We start from the raw sequence: 23,658 nt of genomic DNA, 5'->3' as shown, positions 1-23,658 counted from the left end.
CGATATTTTTCGAATTTCGCCCTTTTTTTTTTTTAAACTTCAATCAATTCTGCAATCATCCCCACTAATCCGGGAGTGGGCCGATTTTTTTTTATATTTTTTTTTATTTAATTGAAAAAAAAATTTTCAAAAATAAAATTTTTTTTTATCAATTTTATTTATATAACAAAAAAAATGTAAGAAAATGATTTTTAAGTATTCTTTTCTTTATATATTATGGTAATCTACTGTAATTTACTGTGTCAGTCATTAATCCTGGTTATTTTAATCGTAGATTACCCGGGATTAGTGGGGATGATTGCAGAATTGATTGAAGTTTTTTATGAGAAAAAAAATGGCGAAATTCGAAAAATCTCGAAAAACTGAAAAATTAAAAAAAAAAATTTTAAAATTTTTTTGTATTTTTTCCGAAAAGTACATTTAAAAACAAATTTAAAAAAAAAAAGATCCCAAACGTCAATTTTTGAAAAAGTTATGGCATTTTGAAAACAAAAACGGTGTTTTTTTTTTTTTAATTCATAACTTTTTTTGAGTTGGATGAAAAAATTTGAACTTCGTCAAAGCCATTAAAGCACACATCTAACATTACTTTAAAACTTACACAACAAAAAAAAAACAAAATTATTCGATATAACTAATTCCCATCGAGCGGATAGCCCTGGCAGCTAATGCTCAATAGAAATATTAACTTGTTAATTTATTTTAATAATGTTAATAAATTATAATAATAATAATCGGCCAACGTTTACCTTTTTTTCGCTACGTGCCTAGGGTCTTGAGAACAAAACGTGGACCCGGATACTCCTAGAATGTGTTTATACAATATGTATATCAAATGAAAGCTGGTGATGAGTGCTATAGTATAGGATAATTTTCATACCCCTGGGTGACTAGGGTCTCGAGATATAGGCCAAAATGTGGACCCGGGTACCCTAGAATGTGTTTATACAATATGGATATCAAATGAAAGCGTTGATGAGTGCTATAGTACAGGATAATTTTCATACAACTGGGAGGCTAGGGTCTCGAGATATATCCCAAAACGTGGACCCGGGTACCCCTAGCATGTGTTTATACAATATGGATATCAAATGAAAGCTGTTGATGAGTGCTATAGTACAGGATAATTTTCATACAACTGGGAGGCTATGGTCTCGAGATATAGCCCAAAACGTGGACCCGGGTACCCCTAGAATGTGTTTATACAATATGGATATCAAATGGAAACTGTTGATGAGTGCTATAGTACAGGATAATTTTCATACAACTGGGAGGCTATGGTCTCGAGATATAGCCCAAAACGTGGACCCGGGTACCCCTAGAATGTGTTTATACAATATGGATATCAAATGGAAACTGTTGATGAGTGCTATAGTACAGGATAATTTTCATACAACTGGAAGGCTAGGGTTTCGAGATATAGCCCAAAACGTGGACCCGGGTACCTACCCCTAGAATGTGTTTATACAATATGGATATCAAATGAAAGCTGTTGATTAGTGCTATAGTACAGGATAATTTTCATACAACTGGGAGGCTAGGGTCTCGAGATATATCCCAAAACGTGGACCCGGGTACCCCTAGAATGTGTTTATACAATATGGATATCAAATGAAAGCTGTTGATGAGTGCTATAGTACAGGATAATTTTCATACAACTTGGAGGCTATGGTCTCGAGATATAGCCCAAAAAGTGGACCCGGGTACCCCTAGAATGTGTTTATACAATATGGATATCAAATGAAAACTGTGTTATAGTACAGGATAATTTTCATACAACTGGGAGGCTATGGTCTCGAGATATAGCCCAAAACGTGGACCCGGGTACCCCTAGAATGTGTTTATACAATATGGATATCAAATGAAAGCTTTTGATGAGTGCTATAGTATAGGGTAATTTTCATACAACTGGGAGGATGGGTCTCGAGATATAGCCCAAAACATGGACCCGGATACACCTAGAATGTGTTTTTACATTATGGATATCAAATGAAAACTGTTGATGAGTGCTATAGTACAGGACAATTTTCATACAGCTAGGGTCTCGAGATATAGCCCAATACGTGGACCCGGGTACCCCTAGAATGTGTTTATACAATATGGATATCAAATGGAAACTGTTGATGAGTGCTATAGTACAGGATAATTTTCATACAACTGGGAGGCTACGGTTTCGAGATATAGCCCAAAACGTGGACCCGGGTACCCCTAGAATGTGTTTATACAATATGGATATCAAATGAAAGCTGTTGATTAGTGCTATAGTACAGGATAATTTTCACACAACTGGGAGGCTAGGGTCTCGGTATATAGCCCAAAACGTGGACCCGGGTACCCCTAGAATGTGTTTATACAATACGGATATCATAATAAATGAAAACTGTTGATGAGTGCTATAGTACAGGATAATTTTCATACAACTGGGAGGTTAGGGTCTCGAGATATAGCCCAAAACGTGGACCCGGGTACCCCTAGAATGTGTTTATACAATATGGATATCAAATGAAAACTGTTGATGAGTGCTATAGTACAGGATAGTTTTCATACAACTGGGAGGCTAGGGTCTCGAGATATAGCCCAAAACGTGGGCCCGGTTACCCTAGAATGTGTTTATACAATATGGATATCAAATGAAAGCTGTTGATGAGTGCTATAGTACAGGATAATTTTCATACAACTGGGAGGCTGGGGTCTCGAGATATAGGCCAAAACGTGGACCCGGGTACCCCTAGAATGTGTTTATACAATATGGAGAACAAATGAAAGCTGTTGATGAGTGATTTAGTAGAGGATAATTCTCATACCCCTGGGTGACTAGAGTCTGGAGATATAGGCCAAAACGTGGATCAGGGTAACACTAGGATGTGTTTTTACATTATGGGTATCAAATTGAAGCTGTTGATGTGTGCTTTAGTACAGAGTAAGTTTTATGCCGCTGGGTGACTAGGGTCTCGAGATGTATGCCAAAACGTGGACCCGGATACACCTAGAATGTGTGTTTACATTATGGGTATCAAATTGAAGCTGTTGATGTATGCTTTAGTACAGAGTAAGTTTTACACCGCTGGGTGACTACGGTCTCGAAATATAGGCAAAAACATGGACCCGGATACACCTAGAATGTGTTTTTATATTATGGGTACCAAATTGAAGCTGTTGATGTGTGCTATAATACAGAGTAAGTTTTACACCGCTGAGTGACTAGGGTCTCGAGATATAGGCCAAAACATGGACCCGGATACCCCTAGAATGTGTGTGTATTATGGATATCAAAAGAAAGCTGTTGCTGAGAGCTCTAAAGTTCATTGTGATATTCGATTTAATCGCATCAACCTGGAAAAACTGATAAATATGCATGCGAAGCCGAAATAAAGACAAGAATTAATAATACCCACATACCTATTTACATACGTCCTATTCGATTTGCCTGAAATTTCGTATATAAATTTGCCTATATTAGTATTTACGATGCTTTTCTCCAGGAAGTATACCAGAGACGGAATGGGACTGGGATTAGGACGAGGACTGGGACTGAGACTCGGAGTGGGACCGGGACTGCGACTCGGAATGGGACTGGAACAAAATATATACCACCCTCTGGGACTGGCAATAAGAGGTGAAGAAAAAGGAGAAAAACTTGAGAGAAGAGAAAAGAGAGGAGGCTGAGAAAGAGATAGAATGAGACGAAGATGAAGATGAAGCGAAAAAGAAGGAGGTAGGAGTGAATAAAAAGATTAGGAAAAAGTGTAGAGGGGTAGGGCAGAGTTAGACAGAAAAAGGTTATTAAAATGTATGCAGGTAGGCCAAATTTAGGGCAGAACAACGTCTGCCGGGTCTGTTAGTTCATTTATAAAGATACCGCTTTCAAGAAGTATTCCTGCCTTACTTATAGTTAAAATGTTTCTTATGCCAAGCTACTTAGTTTTCAAGTATTCGGCGTGCATTAGCACCACAATTCTCCACAATTTTTACATAGGATTTCTTTTTAAAAAATTTTTAAATTGTTACCAAACATAAAACCAATTAGTTTCATTAATTTGCTAAGTTTTCAATTCAAATTTCAACTCGATGGCCATCGTAGTGGCTCCATCAGTGGAAAGCCCTGCCAAATTTCTTACGAGACACACGTGTATTGTATTGTATTTATTAGGCAATTCATCCCAGCACAACAATTTGGCAAAAATTATTTTATAGTGCTAGTCGGTAAAAGGCATGAAATAGGAACAATTTAAACTTGAAACTTAAAGCTAATGACTATGACTAAGAAAAGGTTACAATAAATAATCTATTTAATAAATATAAATAAATAAACGAATGATAGAGTACATTTACTTAGAAGAAATCAGTATTTGTCTAGGTTATTATAGAAACTTGTTAATTCTTTATTGAAGATCAGAGTATTGCTTATAAGCCTAAGTCTAAAATGGAGCGAGTTCCAAAGACGTATGGGAGTAATGAAGAACTGACGATCGGATATTAGCATACGATGTCTGAAGTGGGTAAGATCTAGACGACTGGAGAAATTTTAGCCTCCGATACAGATAGTCAGGTTCCTTCATATATATTAATTTATGTAGCGTAGTGAGCGTTTTAAGTTTAATAAGGTTATCGAAAGAAATGTTTAGCAACCTGTAAGCATGATGAGAGAGGTGGTCAAGTCTTTTCAACCCATAGACGTATCTAGCAATGTTGTTATAAACAACATTAAGTTTCATACATATATAGTCACAATTAGAGTAAATCTCACAACCGTAAAGGAGCGTAGGTATTAGGTACGATTTTGCTATTAGTAGACGAATATGTAACGGAGTAAAATATTGTGTAAGCCAGAGTGTACGAAGCATCCCATACACTTCTCCCACTGCGCGGAAGATGTGATCTTTCCATGTCAAGGTTTTGTTAAAAACTACACTTAGATTTTTTGCCGTGTTGACGTATTCTATAATAGTGTTGTCTAAAATTAAACTTTCCATTCCACTTTTATCTAGTGACCTTCTATGAATGACTATACATTTCGACATAAGCCGTTCATACAAGCCCACCTACCAATTTGACACAAATCGTAATTTAAGTTATTAATACACGAACTGGTACGATCACTAGGACAGCACATATACAATTGTACGTCGTCAGCAATACTTGAGAACACCAGGCAAATCGTTTATATACAAAACAAATAACAGGGGACCAAGGATTGAGCCTTGTGGGACGCCTCTTAAAACACTGACGACGTCTGACTTTCTGCTACCAACACTTACTGCCTGAGTTCGGTCTGCCAAATAGGATCTGATGAGGGCTGTTGCACAGTTGAAGAAATTAAATAGGTTGTCCAGCTTCTTGCAGAGAATGGTGTGGTCGACCGAGTCAAACGCTTTTAAATGGTCGAGAAGAGTTAGGAAAGCAGTAAAATTTTTGTCAACTTGTTCTCGAATATCCTCCATCACCGATAGGAGCGCCGTTTTACAGCTACGATTTGACCTGAATCCAGACTGGGAATCTGTGAGAAGTTTATTATCCTGCACATAAGTATTTATCTGGCAGTGCAAAATTCGTTCGACGACCTTGGAAAGGAAAGGCAGAATAGCTATAGGTCTATACTCCTTGTTTTGCTTCGGCATTGGGATTGCCTTAGCAACTTTCCAACATGTGAAATACACTGGACGTCAGCACAGAGTTAACCAAGTAGGTTAAGTGAGGAAGGATTTTAGTAAGAATTATTTTTAAAAATTTCCGACATATACCATCAAACCCCACAGCATTAGACTTTACTGAAAGATTGGTTTGAACGACATCACAATCATCGACACAAGCAACCTCAAGAGGACCAAAATCAACATTAGCGCGAATACAATAATTGTCAGCACATATATTGTCAGTTGAGATTGGCAGATTTACAAAATTTGTATTTATCTCGTTAATGTCTACATCAGGGAGGACAGAAATATCACATTTGGATTTCCGATACCAATATCTTTAATCGGCTTCCAGGTTTCCTTCGAACTCAAAGCAGCAATAAACTTGTTATTATAAAATTTCTGCTTAGCTGACCTAATAGCTTTATTTGCAGCGATCCTAGCTGCGTTGAAGCAGTTGTGAGCCTCCAGGGGTTTGTATCTTTTCCATCGTAAGTAAGCAAGGTTACGCTGGTGAATTAAGTGTTTTAGATTGGCACTAAACCAAGGGGTATTATTGTGTGTAGCAGCTTTGAGTTTCACTGGCACATGGTTGTCGAAAAGCCTAATAATATGGTTCTGTAGGAATGATGCCTGATCATCGACCGATGTCAGCGTACGAATCAAGCTTCATTCGACCGACTCCACCGCTGAATTAAGGGAACTATAATCTATGCTTCTAAAATTACAATACGTAAAGGAACATTGGCTGTGTGACGTTTGAAAGTTGTAACTGAGAATTATCAGATCGTGTTTTGAAAAGCAAGATGCAGACAATTGATCATAGTGGAGCAATTTCAGGGGATCATGCACAAAAAATAAATCCAACAAAGAAGAATTTGAGTCAGTAAAGTGTGTAGATGAAGTTAAATTGGTGGGAAAAAGTCCAAAAGACTCCATACTTAGCTTTAGTGTTGAGTCGACGAGGAGGTTGGAGTTGAAATCCCCAGCGATGTTTTTATATTATCATAGCTTATAAGTAGAAGCTCGAGAATATTAAAGCCAGAGAAGTCAACTCCACGATTAGGTCTGTATGCACAGACGATAAGAAGCCTTTCATTATTTACAGAGAACACGTCTACGAACACATATTCGACAGAATCACTTCGACTAGCACTACAGCAAAGTTTACAGGATAAACTACTTTTAACATATATAGCAACACCACCACCATGACCACGTCTATCATCCCTGAAAAGTTGATATCCATTTAGTTGCACCAAATCATTTTTGTGACATGAAGAAAACCAGGCTTCGGAAATGCATATAACATCTATATCAGAACCCTCAATTCATCCAGTTTTTTATATAGGCTTTGCGCATTGAGATGGATGCCTTTGAGCCATTTAGTACGTTTGCTGAATACGCGCAACTGTGTATGTAAGCAGTCTTTGGAACTAGACAACCTATAGTCTAGGACCATCACTATCTATGGGGTATAAAGAATGCTCTGCGATGCGTAACAATAAAGACAACATAAATGAATGTTTACAAGTATGATGGAGAGATAAAGTCGGAAACCAAGAGACGGAAGAACTTAAGTAATATACCATACATATAAATTAATTTATTGATTATTATTCGTTGGCGCATCATCATCTCGAAAGGAACTAGCGCTTTCTTCGCCGGTATTCTCAAGGCGCTCTAGAAAATCCAAGCTATGTATTGCTTCAGGGCTGGCGTTGGCTGTTCGTCTGATGTGTACCAGACCTTTCTTAGAAAAACCGCTACTACCTTTCTTTTCTTCTTTAGACGGATCGCTGCCTTGAAGATCGCATAGTTTTGACTGGACAGCGAAGCATTTACATACATCGGAGCATTTGAATTTATGCCCACATGAATTAATTGCAGACCCTTGATGTTTGGATTGTTTTGGCGCCTAAAGGTGCCTATACTTTTTAGCAATTTGTTTCTGCTTGTCGGCGACTGGAATTTGATTATTACGGCCGGATCTGTCACGCTGTTGTCTAGTTTCCGTAGCCGAAAAATGCTCATTATAGGAATTGGTTGCAATCTAAGAATGGAACAGAGGTGATGAAAGACACTTGTTAAGTTTTCTCCTTCCTTTAAGGGAATTCCGTGTGCACCGACTTCACTTGCGGCAATATTGCTCTCTTGCTTTGACGCATTGTTTTTGAGTGTTTTTACTTCCTCTTCGAGATAAACAACGCGCTCGAACACGCTCTCCAGCTGAGTAAAGCCGGAGTCATTGGTGCCGTATGGCGTATCGCTGTATCCGTATCCCTAACGTAATCAGCTGTTTATCGTTACGACGGTAAATCAAAACCCAATTGGCTGGCTACGATACGGTTACGACCTTAGCGGCACCAATAATCGATTGCATTGATTCTCATAAGATTGGTCGAATCAGCTGTTATAAGGTTACCGATACGGTTACCGATAAAGCACCAATGTCTCCAGCTTTACTCTTGCATTAAACTCACTGACCTCTTTCTTCAGCACCACAAATTTGTCTTTTAGTTTTTTGCATACGAATTCAATGAGCCTTTTTTCCGAGTCCAAAATTTGCTTAGCAATCAGATCGTTGAACTCAGCAAATCGCTGATCCATGCTTTTCATTAAACTAGGAGAGAAGTCGCTGATCGTGGCACCTTTGAGAAAAATTTTCTTAGCTCAACTAGTGAAAAAAATGTATCACGAAAAGTGTTGGATAACAGATCGATATACATATATGGATACTAAAACAAGATTTTTTTCTGATAAGGCCGTGCAATGTGTTTGCCGTTTATTTATTTATTTATTTATTTATTAGTCTACAAATTTTGCAATTAATCAGACTAGATATAATTACGGATTACAGAAATTGAAAATTATATGTGGGTCAATGAAAGTGTGCCAAATGTTGTGGACAGAGTTGTGAATTTTAACCTCAGTGAAAATGGAAGAAAAGTACCAAATCGTGGCTACTGCCTAGAAAGGACCAAAATTGAAAAAAAGGGACCAGCGGACCAAATGGAGTTGGAAGGGACCATTTTTGATCCAAATGGACCAAAAGTGGCAACCGTTGTTGTTGTTGTGGTTGTAGCAGTAACAGCGTTGGCAACCGTGGATAGAACCCTTGCCATTGTGGTACACAGACAAGGCTACCAAGAGACTTAAAATATGGCCAGCAACCATTACCAGATTCGAACAAAAGTGATGAGTGTTGACAACCCTTAGAATCAAGACCCCCTTCAACCCACCACTGTACTCCTGTTAGAGAAGCCTACGTGACCAGACGTATCTATATACACGTTACAATCTCGTAATATGTACATACATATATGTATATGTATATATACACATATGTACATTAGGGTGGGTCAAAATTATTGTTGAAAAGGCACATCCAGTTTCTGAATCTATGGGCCATACTGAGTAATGGGACCATAGTTCTGAAATTAATTTCGAGCCTCCCTAACTTTATTAGAAAATTTTATATCCCAATCCGAATAGCGGCTCTCACAAATAAAATATATGTAAATAAATGTCAAATTCGGATTCGGATTCAGATTGGGATATAAAGTTTTCTAACACAATTAGGGTAATTCTATACGACAGCATGACACTGCTAATAAGCGTCCACAAATATCGAGAGAGGTGTCAAACGCCGCGTCTTGACATCAGTATTAATAATCCGAAACCGGAAAAGAAGTATTTGAAGTCGTTCAAAAGGGATTAAGGAAAAACCGAAAAATGACCAGTGGGTCCCTCCGAAACCGGTGGTGGTATCCAGTGTATTTTTGCGCAGAACACCTCTCTGCGTGGCACTTATAAAAATTGTTAATTGTTTACTTTAGCTCACAACGGCTAAAACACCCGATCAAAAATATCGGGAGAGGTGTCAAAAGACGCATTTTGATCCCAGGACCACGAGTCCGAGAGCGGAAATTCAAAATTTTATTCCTGTCAAAAGTTATTTCCAAAAAACCGAAAAATGGCTCCGGAGCGCTCCGAGACCGGGGGTGGTATCCATAGTATTTTTGCGCAGAACACCTTTCTGCATTGGCGGCCTTCGACCGCGCTTATAAAAAATTACCCTGGGTGGGTCCAACACCGGTTTGGAGACCAAAACTATATCCGCACAGTTTTTCTTGTGGGTACTAGAAATCATCAAAACAACAACAACCACATGGAAATTTTCAATTTTGTTTGCAAATATCTCCGAAACGATTCGTGATCCTGGGTGCAAAGCTCGTCTTTTGACACCACTTAGATATGTTATATGAAAAATTAAATTTATTAATTATATTTTCTTTTGATTTCAATGAAAGTTAAAAATTTTCATATTTCAATTTTCTATCAATTGTAAACATCAAATTCCTTTAACTTATTTTTAATAAATAACTAGCAGACCCGGCAGACGTTGTTCTGCCCTAAATTTGGCCTATCTTCATACTCTTTAATAAGCTTTTTTCGTCTAACTCTGCCCTACCCCTCTACACTTTTTCCTAATCTTTTTATTCACTCCTCCCTCCGTCTTTTTCGCTTCATTTCCATCTTCGTCTCATTCTCTCTTTATCAGCCTCCTTCTCTCTTTACTTTTCTCTCAAGTTTTTCTCCTTCTTCTTCATCTCTTATTGCAGGTCCAGAGGGTGGTATGTATTTTGTTCAATTCCCATTCCGAGTCTCAGCCCCAGTCCCGAGTCTCAGTCCCAGTCCCAGTCCTAGTCCTAATCCCAGTTCCAGTCCGTCTCTGGTATACTTCCCGGAAAAAAACATCGTAAATACTAATATAGGCAAATTTATATACCAAATTTCAGTCAAATCGAATAGGACGTGTAAATAGGTATGTGGGTATTATTAGTTCATGTCTTTATTTTGGCTTCGAATGCATATTTATCAGTTTCATATTTCATATTTCTTTATTTCAGTCTATGGCATTTAAAGCCCTTACAGACTAGATAACAATGTTAAATTAAAATTAGATAATTATTTAATAGTATAGTACATGGATTGAGTATAGACACAATAAAACTTACATGCTATGAAGAGATTGACAAGCACATTTATCTGTTTGAAAAGATATCAGTAAGTATTGTTTTAAAAGTAAACTTAGAAAGAGCAAAATCAATAGCTGAAGAATCAGAGATGCGATTAAAGTCGGTCATAGCTCTAAGCAAAGGTGCGTTTGAGGCATAGAGGGTTCGGACACAATCCGTATTGAAAATAGGTATATTACGAAGAGGCCTTATAGGGATATGGAATCGGAGACTCCTGAGGAGATAAGGTGCATCAACTACACCATTAATGATGTCATAAACAAACATGAGCGATAGGACAGTTCTTCTGCATTCCAGGAACTCTAATTTGATAAGTGAGCACCTAGATTTATAAGATGGAATCGGTTCAGAAAAGTTCATCGAGCGCAGCGCGAACCGAACAAACGCTTTCTACACACGTTCAAGCCTAACAATATGGCATTCATGATACGGCCTCCAAATAAAACAGGCATAGTCCAGCTTCGAACGAACTAGGGCAGTGAACAATAACTTGAGGGTGTAGTTTTGCCCGGTTGATGCGACTAAATCGAATATCACAATGAAAATTACTTTAAAGCACTCAGCAACAGCTTTCATTTGATATCCATAATACACACACATTCTAGAGGTATCCGGTTCCATTTTTTGGCCTATATCTCGAGACCGTAGTCACTCAGCGGTGTAAAACTTACTCTGTACTAATGCATACATCAACAGCTTCAATTTGATACTCATAATGTAAAAACACATTCTATGTGTATCCGGGTCCACGTTTTGGGCTATATCTCGAGACCCTAGCCTCCCAGTTGTATGAAAATTATCCTGTACTATAGCACTCATCAACAGCTTTCATTTTATATCCATATTGTATAAACACATTCTAGGGGTACCCGGGTCCACGTTTTGGGCTATATCTCAAGACCCAAGCCACTCAGTTGTATGAAAATTATGTTGTTGTTGTTGTTGTAGCGATACGGTTGCTCCCCGAAGGTTTAGGGAGTGATCGATGTGATGGTCCTTTGCCGTTTACAGATCCGGTACGCTCCGGTAACACAGCATCATTAAGGTGCTGGCCCGACCATCTCGGGAACGATTTATATGGCCACATTAAACCTTCAGGCCAATCCGGTATTTTAGTCGCCTCTTACGACAGGCATACCTACCGCGGGTATATTCTAACCCCCTGACCCGCTGGGGTAGTATGAAAATTATCCTGTACTATAGCACTCATCAACAGCTTTCATTTGATATCCATATTGTATAAACACATTCTAGGGGTACCCGAGTCCACGTTTTGGCCTATATCTCGAGACCCTAGTCACCCAGGGGTATGAAAATTATCCTGTACTATAGCACTCATCAACAGCTTTCATTTGATATCCATATTGTATAAACACATTCTAGAGGTTTTGATCTCAAGACCCTAGGCACGAGAAAAAAAAAGGTAGACATTGGCCGATTCTCAGACCTACCCAATATGCTCACAAAATTTCATGAGAAGCGGTTCGGCCGTTTCGGAGGAGTTAAGCCTCTAAAACCGTGACAGAAGAATTTTATATATTAGATTGAATTTTGTCAAAAAAAAAAATCATAGCTCAAGAATGGCTAAACCGATTTGGGGTTTCAAAATCAACTAACCATCATCTCTCCTTCCTGTATCTTTCCTAAAAATTTCATGGCAATATTTCTATCCGTTCTCGAGTTATGGACTGACAAACAAAATGTACACTTCTTTTTATACATATATATAGATATTATTGGCGGCCACCGTGGTGTGATGGTAGCGTGCTCCGCCTATCACACCGTATGCCCTGGGTTCGCACCCCGGGCAAAGCAACATCAAAATTTTAGAATTCAAGAAGAAAATTTTTCTAAGCGGGGTCCTCCCTCGGCAGTGTTTGGCAAGCGCTCCGGGTGTATTTCTGCCATGAAAAGCTCTCAGTGAAAACTCATCTGCCTTGCAGATGCCGTTCGGAGTCGGCATAAAACATGTAGGTCCCGTCCGGCCAATTTGCAGGGAAAATCAAGAGGAGCACGACGCAAATTGGAAGAGAAGCTCGGCCTTAGATCTCTTCGGAGGTTATCGCGCCTTACATTTATTTATTTTTAGATATTATTACTCAAATAAATTTATATTAATTGGTTATACTAAGAGTATAACATAGGTACAACAACATTACAACAACCACATGAAACTGCCAACTTCACCTACAAATATCTTCGGACAGAGATACAATTTTTATTTTCCGGCTTCGAATTATAGTTGTCGGGATTAGTACGCATCTTTTCACACCTCTTTTTTTATATTTTTGAACGCGTATTAGCAGTGTCATGCTGTCGTATAGAATTACCAAAATTAGGGAGGCTCGAAATTCATTTCAGATATGGTCCCATGGACAATATTACTCAGTATGACCCACAGATTCAGAAACTGGATGTGCACCTGAATTTTTTTTCCATTTTTCCCCATACAATTTGACCCGCCCTAATGTACATATATCAGAAAAATTCTGAAAATTATCACAGTTGCAGTATTATTTAATTCAAGTTCATAATTTATAGTTTCCCTCAGTTAAATTACGAAGTCGGCATCGTCGTTCGAAATACATACATATAAGGATTGCTGAATTTTTTGTATAGGTATAAGGTTAAAGACAAAATTTTCTTAGTTTGAATTTGCATTCGTTCAACAAATCTGAGCATTTTGTTTTTGCCAGCATGTGTATATATATATTTAGACATATATACATATATATATATAGACATATATACATATATATAGACATATATACATATATATAGACATATATACATATATATAGACATATATACAGCTATGTTCATATTAATAGCAGTGCTTTCTGAGAACCCTAATAAAGTGGATTTATCTAAAGTAAATCAAACCTAATTTAAAAACGTTTGCGTGATGTAATAACGCATTAAGGCTAATTATATTAAGAGCAAAACATATTTCTTCTACATCACGCCAAGTTGTTGTAAATTTGAAAAATATTACACAATTATCAGAAAAGAATGTTCATAAAAATAGCAATTTGAAAAGATTTTTATTAAAAAGTCATTATGACTAAAGATATATAGTGAACTAGCTCAAAAAACATAAATAGTTGACTAATATTTCGCCCCATTACGGATGACGGCGGCACATCTACGAGGCATGGAGTCCCCTACCCGCTTTCATCGGTCCGCTGGTATATTTGCCCAAGCTGATTGCCCTACTTCGCACAATAACTTTGTATTGGACGTTTTTCTTTTTTCATCAACGGCGTGCTTTATATCCCCCCATAAGTTTTCAATGGGGTTCAAGTCCGGGGATTGAGCTGGCCACTCCATTACTGCAATTTTGTTTTCCCGAAAGAAATCCTTTGCTTGTATGTTTTGGGTCGTTATCCTGTTGGAAAACCTATTTTAGGACTTCCTCTTCTACATGCGGTAGGCGCAAACGGTTATTAGAAGCGAAATTGAAGACCCACAGCCCTCGGAAGGTACCACTTTTGACCAAACGCCACTTGAAAAACAGACTACAATTTGCTAAAAACCATATGTAAGCTGGCCGGTTTCAAAATGGCGAAATATTTTATGGACAGATGAAAGTAAGGTGGTACTTTTAGTTCCAAATTACGGCGGCAGTATGTAAGAAGACCACAAATTACATCTAATCGGCCTCAGTTTACAATAAAGACAGTAAAACATGAAGGAGCAAAAATAATGGTTTGGGGGTTAGGCCTTGAGCTCGATTCGAACCCGCGATCTTACAAATCAGTAGGCCGATATAACAACAAAAATTGTTAATACGTCCCAGAGCACGGGGAAAAAAGTGTCAATAAAATATGACACTATGGCAGCATTGCCATCAAACAAGTCCAATTTTCGCATCCATTCTACAACAGATGTCGCAGTGTTGTGAATATCAATTGGCACGAACCAGAATACAAGTAGGATTAATGAAGACAAACAAAAAAACGCTGTGATGGCTGAATGGTTATAGCAGCGGCGCCTAAACGTTGCCGATGAAGGAATTTAGCAGTTCCCGAAATGGATCTATACAACGAGCTTTGGCAGTTGTCTAAATTAGTTCTTTCTTCTATTCTAATTAAAAAAAAAAAAATTTTCAATTAAGAAAAAATTTATCATAACAATAATAATGATAAAAAATTATTGTTAGGCCTTGAGCTCGATTCGAACCCGCGATATTATTATTATTATTATTTTATTTATTACGACCAAAAAAGCCTAATTCATTGTATAGTACAATTTACAAAATTCATAATTGTTTCTTAAAACTATTTCATTAAAAAGAAATGAGTAAATTTATTGTTTAACTAGTATTAAATATTTAAATCTTTACAATATAGAAATAGTTTTTCTTTAAACTTAACAACGTTTTCACAGTCTTTTATCTCTGCTGGTAGTTCATTATACATTTTATAGCCTATGTATTCTAAGGTCTTTTTTGCGAACTCGGTTCTTACTTTGGGCAGTCTTAAATTTCTGCTACTCCTAGTTCCATAGTTATGGATCTCATGATTGTACTGTATCCTATCACTCAGATAATTTGGTAACATTCCCTGTGTTATGTAATGTATAAACTTCAAAGAGTAATAACAGATTAATTGCTTAATACTTAATTGGCAACGATAAACTTAAATTGCATTTTTGTATATTTCACATTTCATTTTTGCATTGTTTTTACTTATTATAATAGTTTTTATTAAATCAATCGCGCTTTTGTAGCAACATGCACATATATATACATTTTATTGATGACATTACAAAGCTGTGCTGCCACATAAACAAAAAAAAAAAAAACAAATATAAATATTACCTTACCACCTTTCAGTTAATAAAGAAAAAGGGATATATTTGTACTACTCATTTTGAGAAGTTGAAACACCCTTTCGCGTAGGCGGCCTTTGGCCGCGCTTATATAAAATAACCCTGGGCTACCGCCACGGTTATACCACACATCCGGACTTGGCATGGTACGTAGAATTACTGTGCATGGCGCAGACGGTGTTGGATCGGCTAACATAACAATAAACATAAGAGATATAAGGTAATATCCGCTCGTTCACGAATGCAAAAAAGAGCTTTTTCAAATTTTTGGTAAATAAAGGCTACAAAGGTTTAAGATATACATATATACATCAGACGAAAAGTATTTTTATAAGTTATTTTTCGATTCTGCACTTGTTCCGTTTTTTAGATGTGGCAGCACAGATTTGTAATGTCATAAAATATATATACGTATACACATATAAAAGTTGTATAGAAATTTGCAAACTTTAACTACAAATAACTTTTATATTATAAGTTTGCGCACTTTAAGATATATATATTTGTGATCGGGAGAACTACCTCTATCATTTGATACCAAGTTAAACCCCGAACTCGGGGGTTGCTAAACTAAATCGCTGCCTTTTTTTCTAACACTTGTGTAATCTTTTTCAAATTTACAACAACTTGACGTGATGTAGAAGAAATATTTTTTGCTCTTAACATAATTAGCCTTAATGCGTTATTACATAACGCAAACGTCTTTCAATTTGGTTTGATTTACTTTAGATAAATCCACTTTATTAGTGTTCTAAGAAACCACTGCCATTAATATGAACATAACTGTATATATAGACACATATACATATATACATATATATATAGACATATATACATATATATATATACATATATACATATATATATATACATATATATATATATATATATAGGCATATACATATATGTATATAAACATATGCATTTCCGTGAAATATTTACTTTTTTTATTTTAGTACATTGCATTTTTACTTACGTGCCAATCTATTACACTTCCACCGAATTTAATAGAGAATGGGAAATTTTTGTTCTCTCATGGTAGCGTCGACAGAGGGGTAGGTACAACATTCATAAAAACAAATGCATTAGATTATCCCTTCTTGAAAATTGGTGTATACACATACTAACACAATCAAACATTTTCCATATAGATATGTATTATGTATATACTTCACACAAAATATTCTTTTTATTGTTTACACTAATTCACTCTTAATTTAATATTTGTTATACACGTTATTTTATTCGAAATCGATTTTTTTAATTATATTTCAAGTAGTTAGATTCGTATTTTACTTTTAATTTAGTTTATGAAATATATTTGTTTTGTCTCGAGTAAGTCACTGTGTGAAACGGCTGCAGCTAATTTTCTTCAATACACTTATCCGCAAATGTATTGATAATAAACCATCATATGTTGCATAAAAACTCGATTTATATTTCTGTTGTGGATTATGGTTTGTTAACTTCTTACAAATACACTATTTTCTACTTTTTATTACTAGAATTAAAATCACTCAATGGCAGTGAGAAATAAATATGGCGGACTAAACCGCACAAAGGCAGTGCATCGTGCCCTACGGAAGGAGTGTTTAGTAGCGAACTAAAAAAGAAAACATGGGATATTTCATTCATAGTGTTGCCATGATTTGGCAAATAAAGGTGTTGCCCTATTTTTAGATTTAAAATCATTACTCTTCTGGCAGCGTTTTTTGCAAACGGTCATGCGAATATTTCAATTGAATTATATTTATACCCAGCTGTAGTAGTAGTGTTAAAATTGCAGTAATGTTGATCAAAAATTACATCAACTAGCTAAAAAACTAATAACCTTCTATGAAATACAGGCTGAAACTACAAGCTCTTTGCTTACTTAAGATGCTTGTACATTACTCAACGCGAGGAGTAGCAAGCCAACCTAATAAAACCGCACTGCGTTTTTTTAGCGCACGCAAACATTAGGCTGCACTACGCAGCACTGCACTGCACTGCACTAAAAAAAATGCTTTGCATGTATTCTTATGAGGCAATTCACACCTATCGTCAGCAGCACTGCGCGACCCGGCACAACTATACTAAAATAAAAAACCAAACACAGGAGAATGAAATGGCGTTCAATCCATTTGTAGGAAGGAAGCTAGCTCGCTCTCCAGAAGGGCGTGGCCCATCGGCTGGGGGCCTTAACATTTCGTCGCAAGTGGTAACGAAACCCAAAGGAGCGGGGCCGAAAGCAAGCAAGGAGCGTTGTCGCCGGGTGCTACACCGAAGCTTTGCAAAAAGAACTCCGACAGCAAGGCTCAAACGGGCACACCATTATTAAGTGAGCTAATTAAGCAGGCGTCAGCTGCGTTAAATCAGCAAAACCCCCCTGGAGAGAAAAAGATGACCAAGCTAGGCAAGGCGATTGAGGACTTGATGCAGTTCTTCATAGGGCGTAATAATATACACGCGGAAATCAAGCGCTTGGCCTCCGTAATAAAAGTGCTGTACATCGAGTCGGCCCTAGAGGTAAAGAATTTAGAACATAAATTGCGTGCAAGCGAATGCGCCAAGGATAGAAGTCCATCACCCCCAGGAAAGCGACCGAGGAATAATTCGTACTCGACCAAGGAGAACAACGTGGTAAAACCCACTACTACTCTAAAAGATGTCTTACCAGGGCACGTGGGTGGACACAAACGACGGCAAGAAACGCAAGAGAAGACGGAGCGGAAAGAGGAAACTGCAGCCCAAAAGACGGGAGAGTGGCAGTTAGCCAAAAAGAAGAGCAAGAAAAAATCACTTAAGGCTAGGCCGGATGCAATCATCATTTCCAAGGCGGGGGATGCGACGTACGCCGACATATTGCGTAAAGTGAGAAGATGCGACGAATTAAAATCCCTGGGTGATGACGTCAAAACGATTAGAAGAACGGCGAAAGGAGAGCTGTTACTAGAGCTGAAAAAATCGCAAGATGGGAAAACAAGCGCGTACCAAGCAGAAATTGAAGCGGAACTAAAGGACTCAGCTAAAGTTATAACAAAGTCCCAAATGGTCACGCTACAGTGCAGAGATCTCGATGAGATTACTACGCCCGAGGAGATTTGCAACGCCCTCCACCAGCAATGCACCATCAAACTTCCAGATGTGGCTGCCATAAAAAGCATACGCACAGGGTACAGTGGCACGAAGTCGGCACTTATAAGCCTTACAGCGGATGATGCCAAGGCGGTTCTTAATACGCAAAGAATCCGGGTAGGATGGGTTTCCTGCCGAATTAGAGAGCTCAAGCAAGAAAAACGCTGTTATAGGTGCTGGGGCTACGGGCATATAGCTCAGAAATGTAAGGAGACTGTAGATAGGTCTAGCCTATGCAGGAAATGCGGCCAGGAAGGTCATAAGGCTGCAAGTTGCGAAAATGTACCGAAATGCGCGCTATGTGGGGGACAACATTCAGCAGGCAGTTTTAAATGCCCACAACGAGAGGGCAGCAAAATGACTGTCTCATGAGGGTATTGCAGCTCAATTTAAACCATTGCGAGGCAGCCCAAGAGCTATTATCCCAAACAGTCTATGAAGGAGGATATGACATAGTGGTACTCTCTGAACAATACAAAAATCGCCAGGAGCAGGGTTGGCTCTCAGATTCAGCAGGGAAAGCCTCAATTTGGGCACCAGGGAAATTTCTCCCACAGGAAATTATGACGCCAACGGTAGCAGGATTCACGTGGGCAAAAATCAACGGTATATACGTCTTCAGTTGCTATGCCCCTCCGAGCATGACCATCGCCGAGTTCGAAGACATGATATACGGGATCACCATTGAAGCACGAGGTAAACACCCGCTTTTAGTGTGTGGAGACTTCAATGCATGGTCATCTGTGTGGGGAAGTAGACGAACCAACGAAAGAGGGAGAGTTCTCCTCGAAAGTCTTACTTCTTTGAGGCTAGAACTCCTAAATGAACCAGGGATATATACCTTCGATACAGGTACCAGACGATCCATTATAGATCTCACCTTCGCTAGCAGCGAAATAGCAAGACGAGCAAAATGGTCCATAAGCAACGTCTACACACACAGCGACCATAAAGCTAGAGTAGAGCTGCTCGAAACTCCACGAACGGTAGCAGCAAGACATCGACAAAGTAGGAAATGGAAACAGCACCTTTTCGACCCACAAATATTTGACATTATCTGGAAGGACGCCATAGTACGAGAATCGCATGCGGAAGACCAGTCGGTTCAAATCACTAAGTTGCTATGTATGGCATGTGATGCTGCCATGCCCAGAAGTCGCGGAAAAGCACAGCGCACTCCGGTATATTGGTGGAATGACGAAATTGCGGAAGAGCGTAGAAAATGCCACAAAGCGCGAAGAACAGCGCAGAGGGCACGCTCATCACCACGATATGCAGAGCTACACAGCACCTATGTCGCACAAAGAAAGGCACTTAAAAATGCCATAAAAAAGAGCAAGAAGTTATGCTTTAGGGAACTGCTGGATAATGTCGACCTAGATCCTTGGGGATCAGCCTACAGAATTGTGATGGCCAAAGTTAAAGGACCGATATTACAGCAACCTACGTGCCCGATACTGATGAATATTATTGTTGAAACACTTTTCCCGGCGCAAGATCGCTGGACTTATCCAAGCGAGGATCTAGAAAGTACGGAGATTCCGCAAATTACAGAGCAAGAGGTGCTGGACGCTGCAAAAAGAGTTGCTGATAACAAATCCCCAGGACCCGACGAAGTACCAAACATAGCCCTTAAAGCCGCGATTACAACTAGGGCTACATTATTTACTGATCTTTTTAATGCCTGTATGCAAGAAGGCGTGTTCCCTCGCCCGTGGAAGCGACAAAGACTTGTCCTATTGCTGAAACGTGGTAAACAGCCGGACCAACCATCCTCATATAGGCCACTTTGTATGCTGGATTCCCTAGGGAAGATTTTCGAGCGTATAATTAGTGAGCGCCTACAGCTGACTCTAGAAAGACCAGGTGGCTTATCGAATAGTCAATATGGATTTCGCAAATCAAGATCCACAGTAGATGCAATACAAACAGTCGTCAATATAGCTAGAGAAGCTATCTCTGGAGGCCAAAATAAAAGGAAGTTCTGTGCACTGATTATGTTGGACATCAAGAATGCTTTTAACACTGCGAACTGGATGCAGATAATGGCAGCGCTGCAAAGCTTCGGCACTCCAGCTTACTTACGCAGAATTATAGGTAGCTATCTTAAAGACAGAGTACTTCTTTTTGACACGGATCAAGGAGCTAAAGAGTACAAAATCACAGGAGGCGTCCCACAGGGATCTGTTCTCGGTCCAACGCTTTGGAATGTAATGTATGACGGGGTGCTAAAGATTGATCTACCAGAAAACACGCAAATTGTGGGATATGCTGATGATATTGCAGTGGTAGTAGTGGCCAAGAAACTGGACCTGCTTCAAGCATTATGTAATGACGCCGTAGCAAGAATAAAGGAATGGCTGACCAATACAGGACTGGAGTTGGCTAGCCAAAAGACGGAAGTGGTATTAGTAAGCTCCAAACGGTCGGCGAACGAGTTAGTCTTAACTGTCGGGGATCATCAAATCACCTCAAAGGATTCCTTAAAATACTTAGGAGTGCACATTGACTCTAAGTTAACTTTCAAAGAGCACTTCAGAGCGGTGGGGGAGAAAATTACCAAAGTTAATGGATCACTTATGCGAATAATGCCTAACATTGGTGGTCCGAGCGAAGCTATACGTCAGCTATTGTCCACAGTAACCAGCTCAATAATACTATACGCAGCACCAGTGTGGTATGGATCTAAACAGACCCATCAAAAATATATATTAGCAGCGTACCGACTTGCTTCTTTAAGAATAGCAAGTGCTTATCGGACGGTGTCCGACGACGCGATCCTGGTTCTAACCCGGAAAATCCCAGTGGACTTACTGGCAAGCGAAATGGCCGATCTGTATAACACTAATATCGAGCGACCATCTGAAGAAGACAAGAAAAGAGCAAGGACACAAACAATAGCTAAGTGGCAAGAACGGTGGGAGGCCTCGAGTAAAGGGCGTTGGACTTTCACACTAGTTTGGAACGTAGCTCAATGGAATGAGCGGAAGCACGGCGAACTGAACTACCATCTCACGCAAATAATGAGTGGACATGGCGGTTTCAAAGAGTATTTATGGAAGCGTAGGATAGAGGAAGATCCTCATTGCCCAATGTGTACCACAGAGTTAGAAAACGCAGAACACGTCATGTTCTACTGCCCCCGTTTCCACGAAGAAAGACTCACCTTGCATGGAGTCTTTGGGGAGGAACCTACCACGAGAAATTTAGTTTCACATATGTGCAGCAGGAAAGAATGCTGGACTGCAGTGAGCAAAATGGCATTTATAGTAATGACACGCCTGATGGATGCTGAGAGGGAGCGCAGAGAAATGCGCATGCGAAGCAGTGGTGATTAAATGGACACTCAGAGCAAATAGCGGGAACCTGGACGCAGGGACAACAGTAGGCTCTTAAAAACTGAGAAATATGGAACGCCACCCTGAAGTAATGCGAAAGTGGTGCCGGGGTGGGCGACGGTTCCAGAACGGGGCTGTTTTTTAGTCTACGGACACACGGTTGCTGCGACGGCAGCAATTATGGTGCATTAGGCATTTTTCAGCCTCCCCGCAAAAAAAAAAAAAAAAAAAAAAAAGACCCGGCACAGCGCGGCAAATTTGGTCAACTAGGCAAAAAAGCCGCGTTGGAAAGTGTTGTTGTTGTTGTAGCGATAAGGTTGCTGCCCGAAGGCTTTGGGTAGTGTTATCGATGTAATGGTCCTTTGCCGGATACATATCCGGTACGCTCCGGTACCACAGCACCATTAAGGTGCTAGCCCGACCATCTCGGGAACGATTTATGTGGCCACGTTAAACCTTCAGGCCATCCCCTCCCTCCCCACCACCAAGTTCCATGAGGAGCTTAGAGCGCCAGAGCCTCGTCTGTTAGTGAAACAGGATTCACCGCGGATGGGTGAGGTTGACAATTGGGTTTGGAGAAGCTATATATTGCGCTGGCAACCTGAAGGGTTGCGCTACACAGCCCCTAGAATCTGGTATTTTAGTCGCCTCTTACGACAGGCATACCTACCGCGGGAATATTCCGACCCCCTAACCCGCTGAGGTGTCGTGCACCCATAGCCGCGACCTTTTTCTTGACGCTTGAAGCCATTTTGCTCCCTTATTTCCAAGCAAATTTGCAGCTAGCCCTCATCAGCATGGCTTCAGAAAACTCCATAGCACTACCACCGCGCTAAATGCCATTAGCACCCAGATAAATTGCGGTTTAAATCAATACCCCCACCATAGAACAGTACTCGTAGCGCTAGACCTATCAAAAGCTTTTGATACGGTCAACCATGGCTCGTTACTGCAAGACCTGGAAGGGTCTACCCTTCCCCCATGTCTTAAAAGGTGGACCGCAAATTATCTGGGTGGTCGGCAGGCATCGGTGCAATTTGGAAACGAAACATCAAAACCAAGGAGAATTAAACAAGGGGTGCCACAGGGTGGTGTCCTGTCCCCACTTTTGTTTAATTTCTACATATCTAAGCTACCTTCACCACCGGAAGGAGTCACAATCGTTTCCTACGCCGATGACTGCACAATAATGGCCACATGCCCAGGCCCAAAGTTCGATACGCTATGAAATAAAATAAACGGGTACCTCCCTGATCTCTCCAGTTTTTTCGCCTCGTGAAACCTGGCATTATCACCGACTAAATCTTCCGCGACCTTATTTACAACATGGACGCCCCAAATGTCGACCATTTTGAACATCCACGTCGATGGCACTACGCTACCGACTGTCCTACACCCCAAAATCTTGGGTGTGACGTTTGATCAGGATCTACATTTTGGTGAGCACGTAACCGCAATTGTTCCGAGAATTCAGGGCCGTAACAAAATCCTCAAATCCGTCGCTGGCAGTACTTGGGGAAAAGATAAAGAAACGCTCATGACTACATACAAAGCAATTAGCCAGCCGATTACGTGCTACGCGTCACCCATATGGTCGCCAAGCCTAAAAACCACCCACTGGAAGAAACTACAGGCCTGCCAAAATACTGCTCTCAGAATCGCCACGGGATGTCTTCTTATGTCTCCAGAACACCA

The 23,658-nt window shown here is 39.5% G+C and overlaps 1 protein-coding gene across 2 annotated transcripts in view; it reads right to left on the bottom strand.

The window, feature by feature from the left end:
• The window catches only part of Utx (Utx histone demethylase), a 107,655-nt gene that overhangs the window by 78,495 nt on the left and 5,502 nt on the right, over positions 1-23,658 (bottom strand). The window contains exon 1 of one of the 2 annotated variants that reach the window (XM_067764731.1): positions 16,485-17,101. The exons of the other annotated variant lie outside the window; for it this stretch is intronic. The gene's annotated coding sequence lies outside the window, so the exon portion shown is untranslated. Of the gene's footprint in view, positions 1-16,484; positions 17,102-23,658 lie in introns of those variants that run through there. 2 annotated transcript variants of the gene reach the window in all.

The sequence above is a fragment of the Eurosta solidaginis genome, chromosome 2 (genome assembly GCF_040869045.1).
Source record: "Eurosta solidaginis isolate ZX-2024a chromosome 2, ASM4086904v1, whole genome shotgun sequence".
Taxonomy (NCBI): domain Eukaryota; kingdom Metazoa; phylum Arthropoda; class Insecta; order Diptera; family Tephritidae; genus Eurosta; species Eurosta solidaginis.
The sequence above is the reverse complement of the archived record's forward strand: the minus strand, read 5'-3'. Positions and strand labels throughout refer to the sequence as shown.